We start from the raw sequence: 8,383 nt of genomic DNA on the forward strand, positions 1-8,383 counted from the left end.
TTGTCCTCGCAGCGTTTCCCTTCAGACAGATTGGCAGCCAGTCAGTACAGCTTGTGTGTAATTGGATATGTTCTGGCTTTCCTGGAGGACAGACCAGATTCACATCAGTCTCTCATTGAGAAGTGAGAAACTCAGCTGGGGCTCAGAACCACCATCGCAGATCACAAAGCGCTGGAGTAAACACAGCGTCTTTCCCATGACTTTCTTTTACACGTTAAAACCGCCGTCTCCCCTCCCGGTGGTTTGCGTCCAAACAGCTGATACAATGTGAGACCTGTGTCTCCCTGATCGATACTGCGTCTCTGGAACGCAGCCTGCATTTAATCAGCGGCAGGAAGGATCCGATGCACATTTTATTGACCTCAGTACATCTGTTTAATGTAGCAAACAGGAGAGGGACAGGTGTTTATTGGCTCTTATGCACAAGATAATTAGACACAGTCTTTAAGCTCCCCATCCACACACCTGAACACCTTGTGCATGTCAATGAAAAGAGGCTGCAGTGGCTAACCTTGCAGCCTAATCATACTTGTTCTAATGGCTAACACAGTGACAAACCCAGTGGAAAATCCACCCGGCAGCAGAGTGGACAAGCCAATGACTCACAAACGTTTTACGACATACATTTGCACATCAGACTAATACGAGTATTTGAGAGTAAAGTTAAGGACTGGCTTGACAACACCGTAGTGTAACAGTGTGATTTCAATTCCAGTGGAAACTGATTCACCATAAATCTCCTGCCCGCGACTGAAGCCAAATCAGGGAAATACTTCTGCAGACATAATTGTGTCTTTGCCAACATTACGCTTCCTGCTCGAGCCTTTTATTATTTGTTCCCCTCATTTAACCCTGAAAATAAGGTTGGCTTTCTGTGCTACTGTTAAAGTAAACTGTTAAGAAAGATGACACTCCATTGTAGTCATTTATATGGTTATTGTCATTATAACACACATATATATATATATATATATATATACACACAGTATATATACAGTATACACAGTATATATATAAACAGTATATATATATATATATACATACATATGTGTAATGGCATGTGAATAAAGCACTAAATATGTCATCCATTTCAGTGCCACAGGTGTTCACAACCCATTTCTCATGAATCAAACATTAATCTCACTCCTGGTTAAAAGCTCACTAACCCTATGTGTGGGGAATGTTCACATTCATTTATTGGTTAATGAGTAAAGCCTTGCACCAGTTTTCAGCTTCTAAAAAAGGCCAAACCACACGTAGAATCGGTTAGTCACAGTATCAAAGTGATCCCACGTCACGTTTTGTTGTTAGGTACAGTTTTTAAAAAGGGCCTGTGGCCTTACACGTTATAAACTAGGTAGCCATGAGGAGATTTTGTGTTAGATTACTGGTGTTATGCAACAAACAGGGAACATCTGCTTCAGATGTAAAACAAACAAAAAAAAAGAAACAAGGAAAAAGCGAGAATACACGCACACTGCACCAATGTGGTTTGGTTGACATGCAGGGAAATAATCTGGTCTGACTGCTTTTCATGCAGACTTGTGTTGTCTTTACATGGGCAAATATTCATCATGTCACCATGACTTTGTAGGGGACACATTATGCACAAGGTTTATACTTTTAATCTAGGTCACCGCTTGAGAAAAAGTTTACATGTTTAAAATGATCACAACACCGAGTCTGCTCGCATCTGGTCAGACAGCCTGTCTGCTGTGATTAGTCAACCACTTCCAGGACGTGTAGGAAGTCTTGACGGTATGGAGGAAGAAGCCCGTAGCAGACCAAGACCAGCTTAAGCGTAAACAGCTTCTATACACAACAACGATAACAACCATGGCGAGGCACGCACCGTATTTATTTTACTCAACAAGGAGGAGGAGGATGAAACTACAGGGTTTGGGGTCTGCACCATGATTCAGCGCAATTCATAACTTGTCAACATATTTGCTGCAAGCCTTGGCAGACCGCTTACATATAACCTATATAAACATACTGAAAATAGCCCATTACACCTCGGTTATGCAGTGTCATGCACTACATTGTTCCTGTAACGCGAACAAGGAGTCACTGTTTTCCTCTTCCCCACAAAAAAAAAGGCAATTCAAGAGATTTTAAATGGATGACAAATGGTTGTGTAATGTAAATGTTCCACAATAGCACTCTCGCATAACAAACAAGTGGGACAGAACATAAAAACATGATTTAATTGATATATTCTGAGGATTAGATATAATTATATATATATATATTTTTATCTGTGTGATTATCTCTGACGTACATTATTAGCTCTGATTTGAATATTTTTTGCTTTTTTTACCACTGCATACACTGAGTGGACACAGTTGTTGCCTTTGGAACCTCCTCAAATGTACAAAGTTTAGACACACAAAGATATTGCACCACAGGTTGATCCCGGGTACAGTATATCTTGAATCTAACAAGTTATGATTTCGGTTCCTGTTTATTGTCCTCATATGCACTGTACTCCATTTTCATTTCATGATAACCAAACAACAATCCTTCAGTTTGGCAACATTAGATATGGATGTCAGAGGAATGACCGGAGAGGGGATTTTTCCACAAAAATAGAAATGTGCCAGATGTCTTTAATCTGTTATACACAATTTACATGACTTTTTTTTCTCTCTCCCCCTGGTAAAAACATAAATTTCCTAATACAACAATGTCCCCGTGGTTTGTGGACAAAATTATTGAAGTTACATACTCAAATCATACTCATGGTCAAAATCTATGTTTTTTTCTTGGGAGAGAAAGGTCACTGAACCACTGAGTCTTTTGAGACTTCCTGTCTGGATGATAAGTAAGCAGCATCACTAATGCTAGTTGGAGGCTGACACCGTTGAACCCATATGGAGTTCCAGTGTGCACAAGGGAGTCTGTGGGTCACTTGTCTGGAGTTTGTCATGATGTAAAATGTCCATGCTACTTGAGGGTGAGCTTGACCTTAATCCAAACTGCTGGTCTGACTGGTACTAACATGAAAGACAAGTCCTTCTTTTTCTGAAGAAATACCATTTTAGTCACGCTATTTTGGTATCTTACGTCATTGCTTTTGTGAATAATCGCTTGCTTGAGGAACTTGTTTTCACTCACGGCGGTGGTGGCAACCGTATTTGTGTTCCAACCCGATCAAAGCCACGTTAGGAATGTGGCAAACTCAGGACATCTTATGCACGAAGACAAAAGGTCAGGTCAGCCACTGGTTTCGGATTTACTGTCATACCCCCAACTTCATGGCACCACTGCACAGCAAGAGCCTGCACATAATTTAAAGCCCTGCAGACCCCCATCCTGACATGTGACACATGCGGGGTCAAAGGAGAGGTGGTTGCATAACCAGCACAATGGAAAAAAAATAGCCTGCTGTATTCGCTGAACACAAGACACATGTCTTGATCGAGGAAAATATTCCATATGCATATATAGACACACACATATACATATGTATATGTATATATATACATATATATATATATATATATATATATATATATGTACACATATATAGATAGATAGATAGATAGATATACACACACACATAGTTATTTCTACAATCTAAAGCGGGTAATGTGTGAGGTGATATAAATAATATGGTTTTCATAACAGCTGCAAAATCCCAATAGAACATAGTGCATTTAGTGTTACCCCATGTACACAGACTTTACAAGAGGTCTAATCAATGCAAATGGAGTTAATTTAAAATGCACAGTGGAGCTGCACTGTTGTTTTGAACACTGTGGTGAAGTGTTTCGCTGCTGCGATATTGAAAAGGACAGTGTTTAGTCTGTATTTATCCTCTTGTGTATATGTAATTGAACACGGTTGAAGAGGAACGCGTTTGTCTCAGTTTTACTTTTTACAGACACACAAAGACAGGAAAGGCAGAAGTGTTTTTATAGGCAGGTTACTCTCTATCTCAAATTCCAGGTTTAACGGTTATTTGGAAGGATTTGCGAAGGTATATGTCACGTTATTGCTGCCTATTCGTGTTTTCCCTTAATGCTTCCACAGGATTTGCATAAGATTGCCTCCCTCAAGCATGAGCCAAAAAAGACAGAAGCTGTCGTGTAGGTGAACCAGTTTCAATACCTGCTTTATTAAAACTCCGCTTTGGTTTTTTTCAATGTTTTCATCAATGCCAAACTATGAGTGATAAATGAACACTTAAAATTGGCAGCACAGTGGCCCAATTACACGACTCGGGAGACAAAGAAAATCATTTGTTCTGAAAGTGCAACCGAAAATCACTAAAAAGGAGAAAAAAAAACAGTACTTCAGCTAGTAAACAAAAAAACCACTCACATGAGGGAAAATCTAAGGAAAAACAAGGGTTAACAGAAGCTGACAAACAAAGTCACTCTTTCAAGGAAAAAACTACCAGCAGAAACAAGGACTTGGCAAAGCAGCAAATACAAAACCTGACGAGACAGAGGCATAACATACACTGACACAGGGAGACTCAGACCATATATACACACGCATGGTAATTGGGAACAGGTGGACACAATCAGGGCGGGGCAGACCATCAGACTGGCGGGAAAAACACAAGGGGAAGGGTCAAGTTATCTGAAACGAGAGGAGGGTGAAATTTCAAAATAAAACAGGAAACCACAAAAAAACCCACTGACATATACGTTATCATTTGGAGATTTTATGATTTTTTGTTCATAATTCAGTTTCCATCTACAGTCCGAAAAAAAACCAAACATGTTCATAGGTGTGAATGTGAGCATGAGTGGTTGTTTGTTGGCCCTGTCCAGGCCTGTACCCTGCCTCCTCCCCACTTTAGGATAAGTGTGATAAATAATGGATGAATGGATGTAGTATGAATCATTTGCCTCTGCTTTTTGACAAGCACATTGGAAGTGATGATCGAGGTGAATGCTGACACACATTAGCAAATTAAAGGCAAACGCACATTTTCTCTAATTAAAAGGTTAATATACACCTCCAGTGTGTTCTGCCCCTGAAGCTGCGTGGGCTAACACTGCTGCACCCAATGACCTTATGACATGTCGTCACAGGGAATTTAAAGGTGTAACTTCTAATATTATCCATGGCTGTGTTCCATGAAAGTGTCATTAAGCCACTTAGCTCACCAGGGCCTATGAGACTGGTTCACCATAAACATGCAAGTGGTTGGTGATGTTATTCATCACACCTGCACTTTTCCCTGCTGTGACATGTCAGTATCTGCCATGTAGTGTGGTATCAGTTTTACATTTAATATTGTCAACATGGCATCTGTTGATTGGCAATAATGCGTCGCTGAAGAGTAAACACCTTTTTTTGCTAGAGGATAACAGCATTCCAGCTGACTGTGGTGTTGTCTGAACAGAGTTTGTCAGGTAATAGATTATATTTCTGTTCTGTCTTGTGAATGTTTACTCAATGTCTGGAAAAAACACCTTTGTGCAATGTCAAACCTGCTGGAGTACAACAGTAATTGTCACAGTCACACATTTTCCTTGATGGCTATAAGAACATCTGTGGAATTCACACGAGTGAGGAAAACAGAACATCATGTGAGACATGCTTTTCCAGTGATTTGTTTTCCCCTTATGTTAATAAGACAACAGTTTTGAGATTCAGTTTGTGTGTCACATGATTATCTGTACATTGCTTCTTTCTCATGGCTCAAGTGTGTTAGTGAGAGTCCTTTTAAATTACAGTATGGTAAGTGTCTGCAGTTAACATGCTGGTGTTAAATGATGCGGTAGCGTCGCCGTTTCAACTTCTCAAATCATACCGCAGAAATGCATTTCAAAACCACCTGAAACGTGTGACCCGTCACCCATTATGTGAACCGAATCGTGTCAGACAGAAAGTGGGCAGACAGTATCAAACCGTGGGTAGACAGTATCAAGCAAAATCTTTTCAATTACTGCTTGCAAGTCTTATGTGAGGCGTGTCTGACAGGTTGACGTCCCGAAAGTGAACCTCAGGCGGCTGATGCCAAAACCTTGTGCAATGATAAGACGCCTCTGCACAAACAATATTAAATGGAGACACAAAGCGGAGTGTGCCAGGCAGAGCCATTGTATTCGTCTTTGTTGGCACAGCACGCATGTGTTTTCATCATCTAAATCAAGTTAGGTATTATCATCAAAATCTTTGTTAATACTAATATACCACACATACTGTGGGAGATTGTCGATTTCATTTAAATGGCACATGTATTTGTCTCTCTTTCCTTCTTTGCGTTGACGTATGCACATGTTTCGTTTAATTCAACTTGGGTCGTGTTGTCTCTTTTCACATTACTATGCAGTCAACATCTGATCGTAAAAAATGGGCACAAATAACTGAATACGTAGTTGCACACATATAATTATATTATGAAATTGCACACTGGGTGCCAGACTGAATAGAGTTCTGGGCGTCTGTAAACTCTTCTTTTTTGGATTGCTGAACACCATGTTCCCGGGTGGTTGATTGCCTTCCTGTGGTTTTCCAAGGTTGTGAACTTTACGACGTCTGCTTTACAGCCGCTGAACCTGTCCTCAGCTGTGTGGACCTGTTGTAGATCAGATCTGTTTTGTTCCCCTACTAGCAGTTGATGATTACGTGTTGGATTTTTTACCCCTCTCTTTCCTCTGCTGTTGCAGTATAAAGCAGTGCAACTGTTAATAACACACATGTTACCTTGATTTTTTTTTAACATTCAAGTTTACGTTGATACTTCAGGACCAACTATATAAAAACAATAATAATAAACAAGAAACATTTACATTTGCATTTAACTGTTTGCAACGGTTCAGGATCAACAAACTGCATCAAATAATATTGATATTAATACATACTATAAAGGGTTATTAGCCTATGTGTTTATCTTGAGTGTGCATGTTAAACTGAATTTATTATTGATAATAATGTGTCTCTGTGTAATTGAGTAGTAGGAATATGTAAATGCATGAAATATGCATGGAAAACCTATTGTGTAACACCTACCTGGTGTTAACATACTTCAGACAGAAGCTATTCTACTGATCAACTTTCAGTTTTTAGCTGTGACAAATACACTAGTCAACCTTTGATAATAGCCTATGTTGAAATCATTAAGCTGTTGGCAGCTAGCGGTATAGACCTTCATTAGGGAGTTTCTAACCGTAATGTTGTTGCAGCCTCCCGTAGATGGTCAATTATAGAATTTAAGTGGGTTCACAAATCTTTCACTTCTGTGGACTAATATAATCAGTTGGCACCCTTTTCAGTTCAGGGACCTGCTTTGCCTATGTTGCTGTAATGCCCTGTCACAGTTTCAGTTCAGGCGACATTAATGCAACAAGGCAATTCACACTTTATTCAATTTATTACTGTGATGTATGCTGTAAATTAGAGTTGTGTAGTTATTTTTTGTGTGTCGTCAGGGAGCCAACCAAAAAAACAACAACCCAAAGTTCCTCAGTGCCAGTGCAGGGAATGCTTGCAGACATTCATCCTTATGCAACGGGCACATTTTGTACATTCCCAAGATATTAAAACCCAAAATGAAAACCTGTCACTAGGTCAAATATGAGTCAAACCCCAGTAGAGTATGAGGGGGAAACAAATCGCTAAAGCCGGCGTACATTGTGTCATTTTAGACACAAGACAAAGCGCTCTTTGCAGGGAGAATGCTATGTGAAGAATGGTTTCCCTTCTTTATCATCATCCAGGCAGTGTTGTTGTCATCGGTTAAATTCCCAGGCTACATTTTGCAGAGGTTCTGAATGCTGTTGGTGTCAGTGTAGAATTAGGAATAAGCGTCACCGTGCTGTGTTGCACTGAGTGGGAAAGAAGGCACCCTGCTATCTCCTCGTACTTTTCAGATATGTTCTTTGGGCTAACTCCTGGTACGTTGTTTGGGCTAAGTTTTGGCTAACTTCCTGTACGTTTTTTGGGCTAAATTTCCGCTTATTTCCTGTTTGTTCTTTGGGCTAAGATTTGACGAACTTCCTGTACATTATTTGGGCTAACTTTTGGCTAACTTCCTGTACGTTTTTTGGGCTAAATTTCAGCTCTCTTCCTGTATGATCTTTGGGCTAAGATTTGACTAACTTCCTGTACCTACACTATTTGGGCTAAGATTTGGCTTTCTTCCTGGATGTTGCTGCTGTGTTTAAACTTGTTTAGCTAGAACTCAACCCACACATTAGCTTAGCGATGGTGAAGATTAGGTCAGGTGCTAGCTAACCATGTACAGGTGTATTTGTTTTTACCAGCCATACTTTTCTGCACTCAACAAGAATACGAAGCAAACACGACCAGGTAAACATACAAACAAATGCACTTACACTATACAGTGGCTCTGCAAAACAGTGCAGCTATAGTTATTTGTGCAGATATGTCCCCATGTATTTCTATTATGGAAAGAGTA

This window comes from Solea senegalensis, linkage group LG12 (genome assembly GCF_019176455.1).
Source record: "Solea senegalensis isolate Sse05_10M linkage group LG12, IFAPA_SoseM_1, whole genome shotgun sequence".
In the NCBI taxonomy this organism is placed as follows: Eukaryota; Metazoa; Chordata; class Actinopteri; order Pleuronectiformes; family Soleidae; genus Solea; species Solea senegalensis.